The 23,735-nt window shown below is 42.6% G+C and overlaps 1 long non-coding RNA gene across 1 annotated transcript; it reads left to right on the top strand.

Annotated features, from left to right (window-relative positions):
• The first annotated feature begins 563 nt into the window (after positions 1–563).
• LOC123185351 (uncharacterized) lies at positions 564–3,015 on the top strand. The gene is made up of 2 exons (XR_006493354.1): positions 564–2,240; positions 2,763–3,015. It is a non-coding gene; the product is annotated as an uncharacterized lncRNA (long non-coding RNA).
• Positions 3,016–23,735: the final 20,720 nt, after the last annotated feature.

A 23,735-nucleotide genomic window follows, 5' to 3' on the forward strand; every position in this document is an offset into this window, starting at 1 on the left:
TTTTGCGCGATGCAGGAGACGATGCAAAGGCGCCCGTGGAGATTGACCGGTCGCGGGAGTAGCAGTTGACCCGCAGGAGCATGGGATCTGCTTTGTTTCTAAAGGTCTGACCGCGAAGAGGCGCTGCGGGGATGAGTGGCAGTAGGAGTCTCGTCGGGGCCAAGGGCAGGGAACGGTTGTAGGAGATGTGTCCAGGGTCCGGGTGGGAGCGACGGTGGGTGGCGCGCCAGAGCCAGGCGGTCAGCAGCGGGTGGCGCATCGAGGCCGTGGGGGCGGTGGAAAGTGGTGCGTCTGAGGCAGTGCGAGCAGCAGAGGGTGGCGGGCAGGGGGTCGGTGCCGGGCAGTGCGTCGAGGCGTCGAAGGGTGGCGCCATAGCCAGGGCCTGGTGGCTCGCCGGAGCTAGGGCGGCGGTGGGTGGCCACGAGGATCGGGGCAGAGAGGTGGTCTAGTGGATCGGCGACGCGCGATGGTGCGGGGGGATCCAGGGGAAGAGGTGGCCCCGCGAGCGGATCCAGGAGGAGGCGGGGGCGCGGTGGCCAGATCCGGGTCCGGAGGTGGCGCGATGGCCGGATACAGGGTTGGAGGTGGCGCGGCAGCCGGTTTCGAGGCAGGTGCGGCGCGGCGCTGGACGTGGGTGGTGGGGGTGGTGTAAGGTGGACAAGGGAGTGGTTGGACGAGGGGGCTCTGCTTCTTCTTTTTAGTTCAAGAACATCCCTTCTGCTCCTATATAGACGCTCTGTGATCCAAATAATTATTCTAATCCTGAGATTAGAATAGTGTCAGTCTCTCTATATATAGGATAGCACTATTCTAATTCTAGGTTCAGAATAACTATTCGGATCACAGCGCGGCCTATACAGGGGATCGAACGTTCCCGAGATCCCGCACCCCCGAAACGTTAAAAGGAAAAAGAAAAAACACCAGTCCCGCACCTCCCTCGCTCTCCCTCGATCCCCCCCGCCGCCGCCACCCCAGGATCCGCCTCCGCCCCGCTGTTACCGCCCCAAGATCGAGCCGTCGCCACGCCATCGCCCATGGATCCGGTCGCAGCCCTGTCATCGCCCACGAATCCGGCCACCGCCGCGTCATCGCCCATGGATCCGGCCACCGTTGCACCATCGCCCACCTTCCTCCTCCGGCTAGGCGCACACACGAAGCGCCCTCTTAGCTAGCACGCCCCACAGCCTCCACCTCCCTTCCCCAGTAGCACCCGCCTTCGCGACGCGCTGCCGGCCACATCTTCCTTCGCATTAGCACGCGCCCCGCCGCCCAGCATCCCGACGCAACATGCGGTGATACACCGACCTGCGGCCCTGCGCTTCGCCATGGGCGCACCTGCACCTGCTTCCTCAAGCGTGAGCCCCCGTGGCAACCCCCACCCGCCGCCACACTAGCTACCCTATTGAGTCCCTGCCCAACAGTGGCACGAGCTGCTGTGTAATTTTCTGCATTCCCACTACAGAAGACAGAGGAGAACGGCTGCTCGGATTTTGTCTGAACTTCCTTGTTCTTCACTGTGGCGATACCTGCTCAGCTTTCCCTCTCTGAACTCCTGCAAAACAAGTATGTGTGATGCTAGCTAGAAGAAGAATTTAGTAAAAAAAAAAAGAGTGTTGCATGTTTGCTAATTGTAGTTTCTACCTGAAGCTGCACGTTTCCAGCAAAACATGCTTGTGTGCATGTTCAGATGCTCCTTGCCTTTCATTTTGATCTTTAGTTTTCTGAACTGAATTGGACTGGCTTGTGTCATCTTCTTCCTAATTTTCCCATGTGAAATTGTATGAAAATGAAGGAATTGTCTAGGTGGACGAGCAGTTCAACTTCATTTCTCACTGCAGATACTTTGATTTTTATTTTCAAGTATTAATTCTCTTGGATAGTTCAAAATATGATGCATCTGCTTGAATCATACACCACCTCGAAAAGAATGCCCTGAAAAAGAAAGCATGCATATTCCCATCTTCCAATGAGGATTTCCATTTAAATAATGAAGAATGCAAATTGCAGATATTTTGGGTTGAATAACAACCTGCTATTGCAGATATCGACCATGGTTGAACCTAGGAAATGGGTTATTTGACTTCTTTTCCTTTTCCAGAACTGTACTAGTCGTCGTTACCTCTGCCATGGTCGAATTCTAGTTGTCTCTGCCGGTGAAGGTTTCTCGTTCAGTCAAGTGTCAACCTCAGCCTGCGGATTGATCTAAACTCATCAGTTATACTGCCTATACAACAAAACAGGTCAGTTTATTTAGAAATAAAAATATATCATCAGTTCAACAAAACAACGACTTTTAGCGCATATAACTCATATACTTACAGAAGTTCAGTAATAGAAAAATCAATAGTTCAACTATACTTTATGTGACACTAGTAAAAAAGAAAAAAGTAATAGTTCATGAACATAAAAAAGTGCAACACGTGCTAGAGCATTTGGCTAAATCTTTACTTATTCGTGGCAATCTGTTATAGGTATCTTATGATATCAGTATAGTCTGCATCCTTTAATCACTTCAACCTGATAATTCCTTGGCATAGTGATCTACCGAGGAGATAATTTAGAGCCAAACATACTCCTATCTAAATCTTATTATCTAGGTATGACTAAATTTTAATCATATGCCAAAAAATCTGTGTGAAGCGCCAATGCATGCCCATATCAGTTTAGATACACAGCATTCCATGTATTTCTTACGATTTTACATTTCTTTGGTTTCATACTTTCATTTTATTAAATCCATCTCTTCATGAAATCCTTACCAGGACAACATTGCGAGGTGGAAGTGTGCAGCGTTGGAGGGCCCCTTCTTCTCCATGGACGCGGGAAGGTCACCTGTGATGATCCGACAGGACATGTTACAACTTTGCTGGCTACTGCTCGCGTCCATTTTAGCTTGTAGCTGCTGCTATCTGGAAGTAGCCTCTTAGTTCAATGATGCAACACTAGTTCCTGGTGTTAAAACATTTTCTACCAGACCATTTATTCAATTGAGAGAGATATGTTGATTCTTTTGTACATGTGATTGCTACTAGAACACCACTCTTGTTTTGTTCATGTGGTCTTTTGGACTTTGGTCGACTCGTGCGTCTCCGGCCATCCCCTTCCCCACCTTCATCTTCGACCAAAAGATGGCATTCTCTCTGCCCGGTTGCTGACCTTCTTCCCTCTGCTGCTCCCTCATCCACTCCTGGATGAAAAAACTGCATTACATAATGGTGTAGAATCGCCAGCGTTACTCGTCCTATTTTGCATCACTCATCCTATCTTGAAAAGAAGTTCAAATAAATAGATGGGAGAAGGTCATGTACGTGTACTAGGAAAAAGTTTGTGTAAGAAAATGCAAAAGACATTATTATCGAGGTGTTCATTTATAAAAAACACATAGAGAGTTAAGAGCATAAAAATCCTTCAAAAATATTAGGGGTCCATTTGGACAAACAACGGGTATTCGCAAAATAGTTTAACAAAAAAAGGAAAAAAGTTAACAAAACTCACAAGAGGTTCACGAGTCAAAAGTTTGAAAAGTAAAAAAGAGTTAAAATAAAAAAAAGCCCACTAGATTCACCAACAAAAAGGGCAGATTCATGTAGCAAAAATACAAAGAATTTGGAAACCCGAATAAAGTAAGTTAAAATAAAATAGATCACTAAAAACATTTTAAAAACCTAAATGAGGCGCACGTTGATTTTGCCCGCCTCTTAAAAAACTAGAAGTTCAAATATAAATAACGGAGCAGATCAATCTTAATTATGAAACTAGATTTTCCACGTTACTAAAGAATAAACCAAGAAGTTTGAATGTAAAAATAGGAAAGTTAAAGAAAGATAATTTTTTTGATTTTCCTCGTTCCAAAACAAACCTAGAGGTTCAAAATTAAGACAACAGAGAAGTTTGATTTTTATTAGATAATCAAGAAGGTCAAATTTACAAGACCAAGAAGGTCAAATTTAATAAACGAGTATCCCCCCTTTCTAAAAAAAAACCTAGAAGTCCAAATAAAAACCATTGAGTGGTTCAATGTTTACTACAAACTTCTCAGATTTTTTTTCATTACTAAAGGAAATAAAACCTAAAAAGGTATTTTTCTCGTTAAAAAAACCTAGAAGTTCAAATTTGAAAACCAGAGCGGCTCGATGTTTATTACTACATTAGGATTTTTTCCCTTACAAAAGAATAAACCAAGATGGTCAAATTAAAAAAATTAAGCTGCTCACTTATTGAGAAAATAGATTTTCCCCGCTTCTACAATAAACATAGAGGTTCATATTTAATAAATTGGAGAGTTCGACAAAAATGAGAAAAAAAGAGACATATATGTTTGTACAAAAAAAGCTCATGGATTTTCCCATCTTTTGAAAATGGATTTTCCTCATTTCAAAAATAATCAAGAAGTTCAAATTTAATTTTTTTGATCATTTCACAAACTATAGAAAAACATGGATTTCCCCATTTCTAGAAAAACTTAGATTTCTAAATTTTTAAGACAAAGAAGTCCAATGTTTATTACAAACCCCAAGAAGGTTAAACACAAAAAACAAAGAATCTCAACACAAATTTATATAAAAAAGGATTTTATCCATTAAAAAAACCATAGAAGTCCAAATCAAAAAACAGAGAAGTTCGATAGTTATACAAAATCCAGATTTTCCTCATTATTAAGGAATGAAAACAAGAACTTCAATTTTTAAAAATAGAGCAGTACAAAATTCATAAAAAAATATTTTCACCGTTTCTTACAAAAAAAACTCTAGAAGTTCATATTTAAATAACGGGTCGGTTCAATATTTATTAAAAAACTAGGACTTTTTTGTGTTACTACAAGCAAATAAACCAAGAAGTCCAAATTACGAAAAATAGAGAAGTTCGATATTCATAAAAAACTCATATTTTTTTCTTGTTACTAAAGAATAAAAATGACGAAGTTCAAATTAAAATAGAGGAGTAGTTCGATGTATACGAGAAACTCAAATTATTACCGTTTCTAAGAAAAATAAAATTATGAAGTTCAATTTACAAAAACAAAATGTTTGATGCTTATTAAAAACATATTTCCTTTCTAAGAATATGACTAAGACGTTGAAATTAAAATAATAGAGAAGTTCGAAGTATATAAAAACTTAGATATGTTGCTACAAGTTTACGTGCACCTCCGTGCATGGTTTAGAATTTATATTGCAGGAAGTCTGACCTCCAATTACATGTTTTAAAATGACAAAAAATTAGGTGTGACCTTCAATTGCGTGTAATTCAACGTATACCCAAAAAATGTGACAAAAGTTCATAGTGAAAACAATGAGAAGTTCAACTACTACAGAGAATGTGTTTCAGGTGAGAAATAAAAGTATAGAAAAATAAAAGCTTAAAAGGTTTGTTGAAAGAAGTTCAAGTGCTCTGTTCGGAGAAGTTCAAATATTCTTGCGAGAGAGGTTCACCTTGTATTTCCATGTTCGATTTTTTCCATATAAAAACTGAATATAATTCTTTACTCAAAATATAAAAAGGTGAAGTTCATATTGAAATAACAGAGAAGTTCGGAGTTTATTAAAACCTAGGATTTACCTTTTCAAAAAATAAAAAACACAATGCCATTTTTTGCACTTTTAAAAACATCTCATAAACAAAAAAAAAATGGTTGCTAGAAGTTCAAGTGCTCGATGAGGAAAAGTTCAAAAAATTCTTGTGAGAGAGGTTCACCGTGTATTTAGATGTCTGATACGTCTCCAACGTATCTATAATTTTTGATTGTTCCATGCTATTATATTATCTGTTTTGGATGTTTATGGGCTTTATTAAACACTTTCATATTATTTTTGGGACTAACCTATTAACCCAGAGCCTAGTGCCAGTTTCTGTTTTTTCCTTGTTTTAGAGTATCGCAGAAAAGGAAAATCAAACGGAGTCCAATTGACCTGAAACTTCACGGAACTTATTTTTGGAAGGAAAGCAACCCGGGAGACTTGGAGTCCACGTAAGGGAAGCAACAAGGAAGCCATGAGGCAGGGGGCGCGCCCTCCACCCTCGTGGGCCCCTCGTGGCTCCCCTGACGTACTTCTTCCTCCTATATATCCCCATATACCCTAAAACGATCGGGGAGCACAATAGATCAGGAGTTCCGCCGCCAGAAGCCTCGAAAGCCAATCTAGACCCGTTCCGGCACCCTGCCGAAGGGGGAATCCTTCTCCGGTGGCCATCTTCATCATCCCGGTGCTCTCCATGACGAGGAGGGAGTAGTTCTCCCTCGGGGCTAAGGGTATGTACAAGTAGCTATGTGTTTGATCTCTCTCTCTCTCTCTCGTGTTCTTGAGGTGGTACGATCTTGATGTATCGCGAGCTTTGCTATTATAGTTGGATCTTATGATGTTTTCTCCCCCCTCTACTCTCTTGTAATGGATTGAGTTTCCCCTTTGAAGTTATATTATCAGATTGAGTCTTTAAAGATTTGAGAACACCTGATGTATGTCTTGCCGTGCGTATCTGTGGTGACAATGGGATACCACGTGATTCACTTGATGTATGTTTTGGTGATCAACTTGCGGATTCCGCCCATGAACCTATGCATAGGGGTTGGCACATGCTTTCGTCATGATTCTCCGGTAGAAACTTTGGGGCACTCTTTGAGGTTTTATGTGTTGGTTGAATAGATGAATCTGAGATTGTGTGATGCATATCGTATAATCATACCCACGGATACTTGAGGTGACATTGGAGTATCTAGGTGACATTAGGGTTTTGGTTGATTTGTGTCTTAAGGTGTTATTCTAGTACGAACTCTAGGGCTGTTTGTGACACCTATAGGAATAGCCCAACGGATTGATTGGAAAGAATAACTTTGAGGTGGTTTCGTACCCTACCATAATATCTTCGTTTGTTCTCCGCTATCAGTGACTTTGGAGTGACTCTTTGTTGCATGTCGAGGGATAGTTATGTGATCCAATTATGCTATTATTGTTGAGAGGACTTGCACTAGTGAAAGTATGAACCCTAGGCCTTGTTTCCTATCATTGCAATACCGTCCAGGAATTCTTTTTTGCAAATGATTAATAGATAAATTACTCACGTCCAGCAATTTATTTGAGAATTTTATGAGTTCCAGAAGTATACGTTTGATCCAGATTACTACAGACTGTTCTGTTTTTGACAGATTCTGTTTTCGATGTGTTGTTTGCTCATTTTGTTGAATCTATGAGTAGTATCGGAGGGTATGAACCATAGATAAGTTGGAATACAGTAGGTTTAACACCAATATAAATAAAGAATGAGTTCATTACAGTACCTTGAAGTGGTGATTTATTTTCTTATACTAACGGAGCTTACGAGTTTTCTGTTAAGTTTTGTGTTGTGAAGTTTTCAAGTTTTGGGTAAAGATTGATGGACTATGGAATAAAGAGTGGCAAGATGAAGGAAATATGCCCTAGAGGCAATAATAAAGTTATTATTTATTTCCTTATATCATGATAAATGTTTATTATTCATGCTAGAATTGTATTAACCGGAAACATAATACATGTGTGAATACATAGACAAACAGAGTGTCACTAGTATGCCTCTACTTGACTAGCTCGTTGATCAAAGATGGTTATGTTTCCTAACCATAGACATGAGTTGTCATTTGATTAACGGGATTACATCATTAGGAGAATGATGTGATTGACATGACCCATTCCATTAGCTTAGCACCCGATCATTTAGTATGTTGCTATTGCTTTCTTCATGACTTATACATGTTCCTATGACTATGAGATTATGCAACTCCCGTTTGCCGAAGGAACACTTTTTGTGCTACCAAACGTCACAACGTAACTGGGTGATTATAAAGGAGCTCTACAGGTGTCTCCAAAGGTAAATGTTGGGTTGGCGTATTTCGAGATTAGGATTTGTCACTCCGATTGTCGGAGAGGTATCTCTGGGCCCTCTCGGTAATGCACATCACACAAGCCTTGCAAGCATTGCAACTAATGAGTTAGTTGTGAGATGATGTATTACGGAATGAGTAAAGCGACTTGCCGGTAACGAGATTGAACTAGGTATTAAGATACCGATGATCGAATCTCGGGCAAGTAACATACCGATGACAAAGGGAACAATGTATGTTGTTATGCGGTCTGACCGATAAAGATCTTCGTAGAATATGTGGGAGACAATATGAGCATCCAGGTTCCGCTATTGGTTATTGACTGGAGACGTGTCTCGGTCATGTCTACATTGTTCTCGAACCCGTAGGGTCCGCACGCTTAAGGTTTCAATGACAGTTACATTATGAGTTTATGAGTTTTGATGTACCGAAGGAGTTCGGAGACCCGGATGAGATCGGGGACATGACGAGGAGTCTCGAAATGGTCGAGACGTAAAGATCGATATATTGGACGACTATATTCGGACATCGAAAAGGTTCCGAGTGATTCGGGTATTTTTCGGAGTACCGAAGAGTTACGGGAATACGTATTGGGCCCTATTGGGCCATACGGGAAAGAAGAAAAAGGGCCTCAAGGGTGGCCACACACCTCCCCTTGGTCTTGTCCGAATTGGACTACGGAAGGGGGGCACCCCCTTCCTTCCTTCTCCTTTTCCCTTCCTCTTTTCCTATTCCATATGGGAGGTGGAATCCTACTAGGACTAGGGAGTCCTAGTAGGACTCCACACTTGGCGCGCCCCCTCCTAGGGACGGCCTCCTCCTCCCTTGCTCCTTTATATACGGGGGCAGGGGGGCACCTCTAGACACAAGTTGATCCATGTGATCATATTCTTAGCCGTGTGCGGTGCCTCCTTCCACCATAGTCCTCGATAATATTGTAGCGGTGCTTAGGCGAAGCCCTGCGACTGTAGTACATCAAGATCGTCACCACGTCGTCGTGCTGACGGAACTCTTCCCCGACACTTTGCTGGATCGGAGTCCGGGGATCGTCATCGAGCTGAACGTGTGCTAGAACTCGGAGGTGCCGTAGTTTCGGTGCTTGATCGGTCGGGCCGTGAAGACGTACGACTACATCAACCGCGTTGTGCTAACGCTTCCGCTGTCGGTCTACAAGGGTACGTAGATCACACTCTCCCCTCTCGTTGCTATGCATCACCATGATCTTGCGTGTGCGTAGGATTTTTTTTTGAAATTACTACGTTCCCCAACAGTGGCATCCGAGCCTAGGTTTTATGTGTTGATGTTATATGCACGTGTAGAACACAAGTGAGTTGTGGGCGATATAAGTCATACTGCTTACCAGCATGTCATAGTTTGGTTCGGCGGTATTGTTGGATGAAGCGGCCCGGACCGACATTACGCGTACGCTTACGCGAGACCGGTTCTCCCGACGTGCTTTGCACAAAGGTGGCTAGCGGGTGTCAGTTTCTCCAATTTTAGTTGAACCGAGTGTGGCTACACCCGGTCCTTGCGAAGGTTAAAACAACACCAACTTGACAAACTATCATTGTGGTTTTGATGCGTAGGTAAGATTGGTTATTGCTTAAGGCCGTAGTAGCCACGTAAAACTTGCAACAACAAAGTAGAGGACGTCTAACTTGTTTTTGCAGGGCATGTTGTGATGTGATATGGTCAAGACATGATGCTAAATTTTATTGTATGAGATGATCATGTTTTGTAACCGAGTTATCGGCAACTGGCAGGAGCCATATGGTTGTCGCTTTATTGTATGCAATGCAATCGCGTTGTAATGCTTTACTTTATCACTAAGCGGTAGCGATAGTCGTGGAAGCATAAGATTGGCGAGACGACAACGATGCTACGATGGTGATCAAGGTGTCGCGCCGGTGACGATGGTGATCATGACGGTGTTTTGAAGATGGAGATCACAAGCACAGGATGATGATGGCCATATCATATCACTTATATTGATTGCATGTGATGTTTATCTTTTATGCATCTTATCTTGCTTTGTTTGACGGTAGCATTTTAAGATGATCTCTCACTAATTATCAAGAAGTGTTCTCCCTAAGTATGCACCGTTGCGAAAGTTCTTCGTGCTGAGACACCACGTGATGATCGGGTGTGATAGGCTCTATGTTCAAATACAACGGGTGCAAAACAGTTGCACACGCGGAATACTCAGGTTATACTTGACGAGCCAAGCATATACAGATATGGCCTCGGAACACGGAGACCGAAAGGTCGAGCGTGAATCATATAGTAGATATGATCAACATAGTGATGTTCACCAATGAAACTACTCCATCTCACGTGATGATCGGACATGGTTTAGTTGATTTGGATCACATGATCACTTAGAGGATTAGAGGGATGTCTATCTAAGTGGGAGTTCTTAAGTAATATGATTAATTGAACTTAAATTTATCATGAACTTAGTCCTGGTAGTATTCTGCAAATCATGTTGTAGATCAATAGCTCGCGTTGTTGCTTCCCTGTGTTTATTTTGATATGTTCCTAGAGAAAATTGTGTTGAAAGATGTTAGTAACAATGATGCAGATTGGATCCGTGATCTGAGGTTTATTCTCATTGCTGCACAGAAGAATTATGTGCTTGATGCACCGCTAGGTGACAGACCTATTGCAGGAGCAGATGCAGACGTTATGAACGTTTGGCTAGCTCAATATGATGACTACTTAACAGTTTAGTGCACCATGCTTAAAGGCTTAGAATCGGGACTTCAAAAGACGTTTTGAACGTCATGGACCATATGAGATGTTCCAGGAGTTGAAGTTAATATTTCAAGCAAATACCTGAGTTGAGAGATATGAAGACTCCAACAAGTTCTATAGCCAAAAGATGGAGGAGAATCGCTCAACTAGTGAGCATGTGCTCAGATTGTCTGGGTACTACAATCGCTTGAATCAAGTGGGAGTTAATCTTCCAGATAAGATAGTGATTGACAGAATTCTCTAGTCACCATCACCAAGTTAGTAGAACTTCGTGATGAACTATAGTATGCAAGGGATGACGAAAACGACTCCCGAGCTTTTCATGATGATGAAATCGACGAAGGTAGAAATCAAGAAAGAGCATCAAGTGTTGATGGTAGACAAGACCACTAGTTTCAATAAAAGGGCAAAGGGAAGAAGGGGAACTTCAAGAAGAATGACAAGCAAGTTGCTGCTCAAGTGAAGAAGCCCAAGTCTGGTCCTAAGCCTGAGACTAAGTGCTTCTACTGCAAAGGGACTGGTCACTAGAAGCGGAACTGCCCCAAGTATTTGACGGATAAGAAGGATGGCAAAGTGAACAAAGGTATATTTGATATACAGATTATTAATGTGTATTTTACTAGTGTTCGTAGCAACCCCTCGGTATTTGATACTGGTTCAGTTGCTAAGAGTAGTAACTCGAAATGGGAGTTGCAGAATGAACAAAAACTAGTTAAGGGTGAAGTGACAATGTATGTTGGAAGTAGTTCCAAGATTGATATGATCATCATCGCACACTCCCTATACTTTCGGGATTAGTGTTGAACCTAAATAAGTGTTATTTGGTGTTTGCGTTGAGCATGAATATGATTTGATCATATTTATTGCAATACGGTTATTCATTGAAGTAAGAGAATAAATTGTTGTTTTGTTTACATGAATAAAACCTTATATGGTTACACACCCAATGAAAATAGTTCGTTGGATCTCGATCGTAGTGATACACATAAACATAATATTGAAACCAAAAGATGCAAAGTTAATAATGATAGTTCAAACTTATTTGTGGCACTGCCGTTTAGGTCATATTGGTGTAAAGCGCATGAAGAAACTCCATGCTGATGGGCTTTTGAAATCACTTGATTATGAATCAGTTGATGCTTGCGAACCATGCCTCATGGGCAAGATGACTAAGACTCCGTTCTTCGGAACAATGGAGCGAGCAACAGATTTGTTGGAAATCATACATACTGATGTATGTGGTCCGATGAATATTGAGGCTCGCGACAGGTATCATTATTTTTCTGTTCTTCACAGATAATTTGAGCAGATGTGAGTATATCTACTTGATGAAACATAAGTCCGAAACATTTGAAAAGTTCAAAGAATTTCAGAGTGAAGTGGAAAATCATCGTAACAAGAAAATAAAGTTTCTACGATCTGATCGTGGAGAAGAGTATTTGAATTACGAGTTTGGTCTTCAGTTAAAACAATGTGAAATAGTTTCATACTCACGCCACCTGGAACACCACAGTGTAATGGTGTGTTCGAACGTCATAATCGTACTTTATTTGATATGATGCGATCTATGATGTCTTTTACAGATTTGCCGCTATTGTTTTGGGGTTATGCATTAGAGACAGCTACATTCACGTTAAATAGGGCACCATCTAAATCCGTTTGAGATGACACCATATGAACTATGGTTTAGCAAGAAACCTAAGCTATCGTTTCTTTTGAGGTTGCAATGCTTATGTAAAAAGTTTCAACTTGATAAGCTCAAACCTAAATCGGAGAAGTGCGTCTTCATAGGATATCCAAAGGAAACTATTGGATACACCTTCTATCACAGATCCGAAGGCAAGACTTTTGTTGCTAAATTCGGAAACTTTCTAGAGAAGGAGTTTCTCTCGAAAGAGGTGAGTGGGAGGAAAGTAGAACTTGACGAGGTAACTGTACCTGCTCCCTTATTGGAAAGTAGTACACCATAGAAACCTGTTTCTCTGACACCTACACCAATTAGTGAGGAAGCTAATGATAATGATCATGAAACTTCAGAACAAGATACTACTGAACCTCATAGATCAACCAGAGTAAGATCCGCGCTAGAGTGGTACAGTAATCCTGTTCTGGAAGTCATGCTACTAGATCATGATGAACCTACGAACTATGAAGAAGCAATGGTGAGCCCAGATTCCGCAAAATGGCTTGAAGCCATGAAATCTGAGATGGGATCCATGTATGAGAACAAAGTATGGACTTTGGTTGACTTGCCCAATGATCGGCAAGCAATTGAGAATAAATGGATCTTCAAGAAGAAGACTGACGCTGACGGTAATATTACTGTCTACAAAGCTCGACTTGTCGCAAACGGTTTTCGGCAAGTTCAAGGGATTGACTACGATGAGACCTTCTCACCCGTAGCGATGCTTAAGTCTATTCGAATCATGTTAGCAATTGTCGCATTTTATGAAATCTGGCAAGTGGATAAACAAAACTGCATTCCTTAATGGATTTATTAAAGAAGAGTTGTATATGATGCAACAAGAAAGTTTTGTCAATCCTAAAGGTGCTAACAAAATATGCAAGCTCTAGCGATCCATCTATGGACTGGTGCAAGCATCTCGGAGTTGGAATATACGCTTTGATAAGTTGATCAAAGCATATAGTTTTATACAGACTTGCAGTGAAGCCTGTATTTACAAGAAAGTGAGTGGGAGCACTACAGCATTTCTGATAAGTATATGTGAATGACATATTGTTGATCGGAGATAATGTAGAATTATTCTGCAAAGCATAAAGGAGTGTTTGAAAGGAGTTTTTCAAAGAAAGACCTCGGTGAAGCTGCTTACATATTGAGCATCAAGATCTATAGAGATAGATCAAGACGCTTGATAAGTTTTTCAATGAGTACATACCTTGACAAGATTTTGAAGTAGTTCAAAATGGAACAGTCAAAGAAAGAGTTCTTGCCTGTGTTACAAGGTGTGAAGTTGAGTAAGACTCAAAACCCGACCACGGCAGAAGATAGAGAGAGAATGAAAGTCATTCCCTATGCCTTGGCCATAGGTTCTATAAAATATGCCATGCTGTGTACCAGATCTATTGTATACCCTACACTATTTTTGGCAAGGGAGTACAATAGTGATCTAGGAGTAGATCACTGGACAACGGTCAAATTATATCTTTTAGAGCATGGTGGTAGTTTTATTTTGAAGAAATATATGAACTCTCATGCTTCACTTAGATTATTTTGAGATTCTTAATAGCATGGTAATTTTCTTAAAATCCTAATATGCTAGATATTCAAGAATAATAAAATTCTCTTATGAGTGTGTTGGATACTATGAGAAGTTTGATACTTGATAATTGTTTTGAGATATGGAGATGGTGATATTAGAGTCATGCTAGTTGAGTAGTTATGAATTTGAGAAATACTTGTGTTGAAGCTTGTGATTCCCGTAGCATGCACGTATGGTGAACCGTTATGTGATGAAGTCGGAGCATGATTTATTTATTGATTGTCTTCCTTATGAGTGGCGGTCAGGGACGAGCGATGGTCTTTTCCTACCAATCTACCCCCCTAGGAGCATGCGCATAATACTTTGCTTTGATAACTTGTAGATTTTTGCAATAAGTATGTGAGTTCTTTATGACTAATGTTGAGTCCATGGATTTTACGCACTCTCACCCTTCCACCATTGCTAGCCTCTCTAATACCGCGCACCTTTCGCTGGTATCATAAACCCAGCATATACCTTCCTCAAAACAGCCACCATACCTACCTATCATGGCATTTCCATAGCCATTCCGAAATATATTGCCATGCAACTTACCACCATTCCGATTATTATGACACGCTTCATCATTGTCATATTGCTTTGCATGATCATGTACTCGACATCGTATTTGTGGCAAAGCCACCGTTCATAATTCTTTCATACATGTCACTCATGAGTCATTGCACATCCCGGTACACCGCCGGAGGCATTCATATAGAGTCATATCTTGTTCTAAGTATCGAGTTGTAATTCTTGAGTTGTAAGTAAATAAAAGTGTGATGATCATCATTATTAGAGCATTGTCCCAGTGAGGAAAGGATGATGGAGACTATGATTCCCCCATAAGTCGGGATGAGACTCCAGACTAAAAAAAAGAGGCCATAAAAAGGAGAAAAGGTCCAAATAAAAAAAGAGGCCATAAAAGAAGAAGAGAAAAGGACCAAATAAAAAATAAAAAAATAAAAAAAATGAGAGAAAAAGAGAGACGGGGCAATGCTACTATCCTTTTACCACACTTGTGCTTCAAAGTAGCACCATGATCTTCATGATAGAAAGTCTCCTATGTTGTCACTTTCATATACTAGTGGGAATCTTTCATTATAGAACTTGGCTTGTATATTCCAATGACGGGCTTCCTCAAAATGCCCTAGGTCTTCATGATCAAGCGAGTTGGATGCACACCCACTAGTTTCTTTTGTTGTGCTTTCATACACTTATAGCTCTAGTGCATCCGTTGCATGGCAATCCCTACTCACTCACATTGATATCTATTGATGGGCATCTCCATAGCCCGTTGATACGCCTAGTTGATGTCAGACTATCTTCTCCTTTTTGTATTCTCCACAACCACCATTCTATTCCACCTATAGTGCTATGTCCATGGCTCACACTCATATATTGCATGAAGATTGAAAAAATATGAGAACATCAAAAGTATGAAACAATTGCTTGGCTTGTCATTGGGGTTGTGCATGATTTAAATATTTTGTGTGGTGAAGATGCAGCATAGCCAGACTATTTGATTTTGTAGGGATATCTTTCTTTGGCCATGTTATTTTGAGAAGACATGATTGCTTTGTTAGTATGCTTGAAGTATTATTATTTTTATGTCAATATTAAACTTTTGTCTTGAATCCTATGGATCTGAACATTCATTCCAAAATAAAGAGAATTACTTAGAGAAATATGTTAGGTAGCATTCCACATCAAAAATTCTGTTTTTATCATTTACCTACTCGAGGATGAGCAGGAATTAAGCTTGGGGATGCTGATACGTCTCCAACGTATCTATAATTTTTGATTGTTCCATGCTATTATATTAACTATTTTGGATGTTTATGGGCTTTATTAAACACTTTTATATTATTTTTGGGACTAACCTATTAACCCAGAGCCCAGTGATAGTTTCTGTGTTTTCCTTGTTTTAGAGTATCGCAGAAAAGGAAAATCAAACGGAGTCCAATTGACCTGAAACTTCACGGAACTTATTTTTGGAAGGAAAGCAACCCGGGAGACTTGGAGTCCACATAAGGGAAGCAATGAGGAAGCCATGAGGCAGGGGGGCACGCCCACCCCCAGGGGCGCGCCCTCCACCCTCGTGGGCCCCTCGTGGCTCCCCTGACGTACTTCTTACTCCTATATATCCCCATATACCCTAAAACGACCGGGGAGCACAATAGATCAGGAGTTCCGCCGCCAGAAGCCTTCTAGCCACCGAAAGCCAATCTAGACCCATTCCGGCACCCTGCCGGAGAGGGAATCCTTCTCCGGTGGCCATCTTCATCATCCCGGTGCTCTCCATGATGAGGAGGGAGTAGTTCTCCCTCGGGGCTGAGGGTATGTACAAGTAGCTATGTGTTTGATCTCTCTCTCTCTCTCGTGTTCTTGAGGTGGTACAATCTTGATGTATCGCGAGCTTTGCTATTATAGTTGGATCTTATGATGTTTTCTCCCCCCTCTACTCTCTTGTAATGGATTGAGTTTCCCCTTTGAAGTAATCTTATCGGATTGAGTCTTTAAAGATTTGAGAACAGTTGATGTATGTCTTGCCGTGCGTATCTGTGGTGACAATGGGATACCATGTGATTCACTTGATGTATGTTTTGGTGATCAACTTGCGGGTTCCGCCCATGAACCTATGCATAGGGGTTGGCACACATTTTCGTCGTGATTCTCCGGTATAAACTTTGGGGCACTCTTTGAGGTTCTATGAGTTGGTTGAATAGATGAATCTCAGATTGTGTGATGCATATCGTATATCATACCCACAGATACTTGAGGTGACATTGGAGTATCTAGGTGACATTAGGGTTTTGGTTGATTTGTGTCTTAAGGTGTTATTCTAGTACGAACTCTAGGGCTGTTTGTGACACCTATAGGAATAGCCCAACGGATTGATTGGAAAGAATAACTTTGAGGTGGTTTCGTACCCTACCATAATCTCTTCGTTTGTTCTCCGCTATTAGTGACTTTGGAGTGACTCTTTGTTGCATGTTGCGGGATAGTTATGTGATCCAATTATGCTATTATTTTCGAGAGGGCTTGCACTAGTGAAAGTATGAACCCTAGGCCTTGTTTCCTATCATTGCAATACCATTTATGCTCATTTTTACCATTAGTTACCTTGCTGTTTTTATAATTTCAGATTACAAAAACCTTTATCTACTATCCATATACCACTTGTATCACCATCTCTTCGCCGAACTAGTGCACCTATACAATTTACCATTGTATTGGGTGTGTTGGGGACACAAGAGACTCTTTGTTATTTGGTTGCAGGGTTGCTTGAGAGAGACCATCTTCATCCTACGCCTCCTACAGATTGATAAACCTTAGGTCATCCACTTGAGGGAAATTTGCTACTATCCTACAAATCTCTGCACTTGCAGGCCCAACAATGTCTACGAGAAGAAGGTTGTGTAGTAGACATCAATGTCCAAAATATATAAAAAAATGTTTTTTGTGTTTTAAAATAATTCTCTCAAACCAAAGAGAAGTTCAAAGTGATAAATACCAGAAGTTCACATACTACATGGTGTGTATTTCATATAAGAAAAAAAACAATAAAGTGAAACAGAGTGAACTTCAAACATACATGCCCTAGAAGTTCAACTACTTCACGTAGTGCAAAAAACAACACGTAAAAAATAGAGTGAGGTTCAAGCAGACATGCCCGAGAAGTTCAATTACTTCACGCAGTGCGTTTCCATTCGCAATGAAGGCAGAAATCATGATCTTGTCATTTCTCTAATGTACTTCAAAACGACATGAATATCATTTGTGTAAGTTCAAGTCCTCGGTCGGAGAAAGTTAAAAAATATATTGTGAGAGAGGTTTGTACAAAAAGAATATCATTTGTTTAACACTAAGGAAATGGATGAGAAAATTACGAACGAAAATACGTCACAAAAGTTCAACATGAAAATATCACGAAGTCCGACTGCTGTAGTGAATGAATTTGAGATGAAAACCTTTTAAAATTGTCGTGAGTATGAAAAAACAATCAACACGGGAAAGTTGCGTGTTTACAGTAGCTTTCCATCGGTATATCACTTGCTCAATTCCGGTGAGTGGATGGAGAGCTACGAACAGTGGATGGAGATCTACGAGCAAAAAAAGCACTTGAAAAACAGAGTGAAGTTCAAGTAGATATGCCGAGAAGTTCAAGTTCTTCACGTGGTGCATTTTCGAAGAATCTGTTTCGCAATAAAGGTAGAACGAATTATCTCGGCATTTTCAAAATTACTTGAAAACGGCTAGGAATCACAGAAAACCATCAACATGAAAAAGTTTCGCATTTTCCTTAGCTTTTCGATGGTATATTATTTGCCCCATTCCGTTAAAGTTTGTAGAAATTATGACGAAAATACGTTTTTATCCATTTTCAAAATTGACTTAAAATAGTAAGGAATTGGCAGAAACAATATATACCAAAAAGTTTCGCATTTCCTCAAGCTGTCCAACGCCATATCATTTGCTGCATTCGGACATTTCTCTAATGTACTTCAAAACGACAGGAATATCATTTGTGTAAGTTCAAGTCCTCGGTTGGAGAAAGTTAAAAAACATATTGTGAGAGAGGTTTATACAAAAAGAATATAATTTGTGTAACACTGACGAAATGGATGAGAAAATTACAAATGAAAATACGTCACATAAGTTCAACGTGAAAACAGCAGGAAGTTTGACTACTATAGTGAATGAATTTGAGATGAAAAACTTTTAAAATCGCCGCGAGTATGAAAAAACGATCAACACAGAAAAGTTGTGTCGGATTTTGGGTTCCGGCAGACCCTTGAGGTTCGAACACTTGGGTGCGCGCGGAGATTTCGCCTCCTACCTACCTGCACCCCTCTGCCTCGCTAAGATCTAAGCTATGGAAAGAACAACACAAGAGACACAGGGTTTATACTGGTTCGGGCCACCGTTGTGGTGTAATACCCTTGTGACGCCCGGGTAATTAAGCTACAGTAATCCCCGCTAATGATGCCACGTCACCTCGGTTACTGTGGATAAACTCGCGTTGGTTCGGAACCTAGTTCGAATTTCAAATTCAAAATCGAGCAAACAATAAAAGTTTGCTAATATTAAAATTTAAATGTTCGGAGTGAACCAAATAATACATAGGTAATTATGGTGATGAAACCACATTTTTATAAAAAGTTTAAATGCTCAAAAGAAAATAAAACAGCAGCATAACAATTATTTTAAATGCTTTTAAATACTAAACAAATGTTAATCTAGTTTATATAATCACCAAACTTTTTGGAGTAGGTGGCCTATGTTGTTATGCTAATTTAGGAGTAGGAGTTATATTTTTGTAAAGCTGTTTCGCTAACTAAAATAAATAAAATAGAAAAGGAAAATAATAAAAACAGAAGAAAACAAAAGAAATTGAAAGCCCCTCCCCCCCTCACTGGGCCTCGGCCCAGCTGGCCATCCAACTGGGCCAACCCACCTAGCCTAGCCAGCCCACCCCCGGCTATAACCCCCCCGGCTACCAGAAACCCTAACCCCATTCCCCCACTCCCCCCCGATCCCCTTTCTCCCCCTCGCGCCGATCCGGATCGGCCCCCGCCTGATCCCGGTCCCCCTTGTCCTCCCCTCATTGCCGGAGGCCCCCGCCGCCCCGACACCGGTCACCTCCGACCCCCCTGCGCCCCTCGCCGCCGTCCGGACCCCCCTCCACACCGTCGCTCCACGCGCGGGGCACCCGCCGCCGCGGGATCGTCCCCGACCTCCCCCCCGCCTCACAGGACCCCCTCCCCGACGCCGGCGGCCGCCTCCTCGACTCCCTCCTCGCCGGTCGCCTCCAAGCTCCATCGCGCCCGCCTCCTAGACCCCGCGGACCCCTTGTGAGCCTCGCCTCCTCCCTTTCGCCCCCGTACGCCCGAGTTCCGGGCGACGCAAGCCCCACCTCGCCTCCTGTCGCCGGTGCTCCTGGCCTCCTCGTCGCACGCCCTGGCGACGCCCGCCGTTGCCTGCGGCCGCGGCCATGCCCCTCGCCCCGCCTCGGTCCCCGCTGCTGCGGCTGGCCGCCGCGCTTGACGGCGCCCCACGTTGGCGGCCCCCGCTCTGCTGCTGCTGCTTGCTCCCGCGTACTCGCGCGCCCCCTGCCGTGCCCCACCTGCCGCCGTGCTGCTCTGCTCCGCCCCTACCCCGGCCTCCCCCTGCTGCCCACGGCGTGCACGACCGCAGTGGCCGTCGGCGCCCTATGCAGCCACGGGTGCCCAGCTACGGCCGGTTCGGGCCACTGCCATGTGGACCCGCACCAAAGAAAAAAGAGGAGTTAAAAAAAATAATAAAAATAAAAAAAAATAAATCAATAATAAATAATAAAAATAATTAATTAATTAACTAATTAATTAACTTAATTAATTCTGATTAACCTAGCTAATTAAGATTAATTAATCTAATGACTAATTAACCTAATTAACTACTGTTAATTAGCTAACAGAGTATGATAGTGGGGCCCACCCCCTATTAACACTAATTAGGTTAATTAAAATGTTTAATTAAAAATGTGTCACTGACCAGCGGGACCCACATGTCAGGGTTGACTCAGTCAACCCCTGTTGACTGCTGATGTCAGCATGACATCATGCTGACGTCATTAATACTTTTTTCGAATTAATTAAATAAATAATTAAATTTCAGAAATTAATATAATCTTTAGAAAATCATATCTTTTAATCCGTAACTCGGATTAAAATGTTTTCAACATGAAAGTTGCTCAGAACGACGAGACGATTCCGGATACGCAGTCCGTTCGTCCGCCACACACCCCTAACCTATCGAACTCGCAACTTTCCCCCTCCGGTTCATCTGTCCGAAAACACGAAACACCGGGAATACTTTCCCGGATGATTCCCCCCTTAACCAGTACCACCTCATACCACGTTAGGGCACGCCTAGCATCGCTTCTTGGCATGTCATGCATCGATATGCATCTATTTACTTGGTATTCATTGTTCTTCCCCCTCTTCTCTCCGGTAGACTACGAGACCGACGCTGCTGCTGCCCAGTTCATCTACGGAGTTGACGACCCCTCTCTCTTGCCAGAGCAACCAGGCAAGCCCCCCCTTGATCACCAGATATCGCCTATTCTACTCTATACTGCTTGCATTAGAGTAGTGTAGCATGTTACTGCTTTCCGTTGATCCTATTCTGATGCATAGCCTGACATTGTTACTACACCTGTTGATACCTTACCTGCAATCCTAAATGCTTAGTATAGGATGCTAGTTTATCATCATTGGCCCTACATTCTTGTCAGTCTGCCTTGCTATACTATCGGGCCGTGATCACCTGGGAGGTGATCACGGGTATATACTATACATACATACATACTATACAGATCGTGACTAAAGTCGGGTCAGCTCGAAGAGTACCCGCGAGTGATTCACGGATTGGGGGCTGAAAGGACCTTTGTCCCGACGGCCCTCTGTGTGGATCTTTGTGGCGGAGCGACAGGGCAGGTTGAGACCGCCTAGGAGAGAGGTGGGCCTGGCCCTGGTCGGCGTCCGCGGTTGCTTCATAATAACACGCTTAACGAGATCTTGGTATTTGATCTGAGTCTGGCTACGAGCCTATACGCACTAACCATCTACGTGGGAGTAGTTATGGGTATCCCAACGTCGTGGTATCAGCCGAAGCACTTCAGACGTCAGCGACGGAGCGGCGCGCGCCGGATTGGAACGTAAGCCTGCTCTTGTATTAAGGGGGCTAGTTCTGCTTCCGGCCGCCCTCGCAACGTGCAGGTGTGCTATGGGCGATGGGCCCAGACCCCTGTGCGCTTAGGTTTAGACCGGCGTGCTGGCCTCTCTGTTTTGCCTAGGTGGGGCTGCGACGTGTTGATCTTCCGAGGCCGGACATGACCCAGGAAAGTGTGTCCGGCCAAATGGGATCGAGCGTGTTGGGTTATGTGGTGGACCCCTGCAAGGAAGTTAATCTATTCGAATAGCCGTGATCTTCGGTAACAGGACGACTTGGAGTTGTACCTTGACCTTATGACAACTAAAACCGGATACTTAATAAAACACACCCTTCCAAGTGCCAGATACAACCGGTGGTCGCTCTACCTCAGGGATATGAGGAGGGGATCGCCGGGTAGGATTATGCTATGAGATGCTATTTGGAGATGCTACTTGGAGGACTTCAAACTACTCTCTTATACTTGATGCGAGACGGAGGCTGCCAGAAGCGTAGTCTTTGACAGGATTAGCTATCCCCCTCTTATTCTGGCATTCTGCAGTTCAGTCCACTGATATGGCCTCCCTACACATATACCCATGCATATGTAGTGTAGTTCCCTGCTTGCGAGTACTTTGGATGAGTACTCACGGTTGCTTTCTCCCCCCCTTTTCCCCTTTCCTTTCTTCCTGGTTGTCGCAACCAGATGCTGGAGTCCAGGAGCCAGACGCCACCGTCGACGATGACCCCTACTACACCGGAGGTGCCTACTACTACGTGCAGCCCGCTGACGACAACCAGGAGTAGTTAGGAGGATCCCAGGCAGGAGGCCTGCGCCTCTTTCGATCTGTATCCCAGTTTGTGCTAGCCTTCTTAAGGCAAACTTGTTTAACTTATGTCTGTACTCAGATATTGTTGCTTCCGCTGACTCGTCTATGATCGAGCACTTGTATTCGAGCCCTCAAGGCCCCTGGCTTGTATTATGATGCTTGTATGACTTATTTTATTTGTAGAGTTGTGTTGTGATATCTTCCCGTGAGTCCCTGATCTTGATCGTACACATTTGCGTGCATGATTAGTGTACGATTGAATCGGGGGCGTCACAAGTTGGTATCAGAGCCAACTGCCTGTAGGAATCCCCCTTCCAACTCCTTGGCCGAAGTCGAGTCTAGACTTTACAAAACTTTTACTAACATGGCTGTGCGGCCCATGGGCCCACGTCGCCATTGGGTGGTAGTAGGATCTTTTTACTCCTCGACCTTTACTCTGGGACTCTGAACTCTCGTCTACTCGGGTTAAACGATTTCTACTAAAATCTGACTTTAGGTTCTCGAGAATACTTTCTCCCGGAGAGCCCCTTCAGTCCAGGTGATTGCCGACTGCACCAGAAGATTTCGAAGTTACTCGCCGAAACTCTTTTGAGACTTTGTGTCCGTTGGTTTTGCAATTCCCTACCATCGAAATATCCCTATGGATAAATACATACACTTGACGTTCTTACTTTTATTCCCAGTTGATCTTGTTATTACAAGATACCCCGAAATTCTCTCTATTGATCCGAGAATGTCTTGTGCCTACTGTCTTGCAATTCCTTGTCACCTGAATAACCCTATGGATAATTCTCGCACTTGTCGAGTATTCGCTTATCCCCAGTTGTTCATGTGTTTCACAAAAGACTTTGAAATACTATTCAATCCTCCGAAAATCCTTAGCAGCTTTATTGCTCTGCAGATACTTGTCTACTAGCATTATGGATGCTTTCCATATATCTGGCACTATTCACTAGTATCTTTCGACACCGTCATTTTGATCCTATTGATTCAACATGTGTGCGAATGCACACAATCATCTATCAACCCTTCTAACTTATCTTTCCGAATGAGACATCATTTTTGAACATGAGCTGGTTCTCGACCAAACTATTCGTCGCCAATTGTGCCTCTGGTTTATCCAACTTATCCATCCTTGGTCAGAGCGACTGCTTCTGATCTTTTGTTTTGGAAATCATAATTCCTTTGTTATCTAAGCATCGGGTTATTCCGATGTTCTATAATATGATGCCCGTGCATTCTTTCTGGAATACCGATACTCACCTCAACTCCGTTGTGGATTGCCCGATCCATTGTTGGGTTGCTATCCGACAGTGTCCTTCTTATTCAATCACCTTGTGAGTTCTT

The sequence above is a fragment of the Triticum aestivum genome, chromosome 2A (assembly GCF_018294505.1).
Source record: "Triticum aestivum cultivar Chinese Spring chromosome 2A, IWGSC CS RefSeq v2.1, whole genome shotgun sequence".
In the NCBI taxonomy this organism is placed as follows: domain Eukaryota; kingdom Viridiplantae; phylum Streptophyta; class Magnoliopsida; order Poales; family Poaceae; genus Triticum; species Triticum aestivum.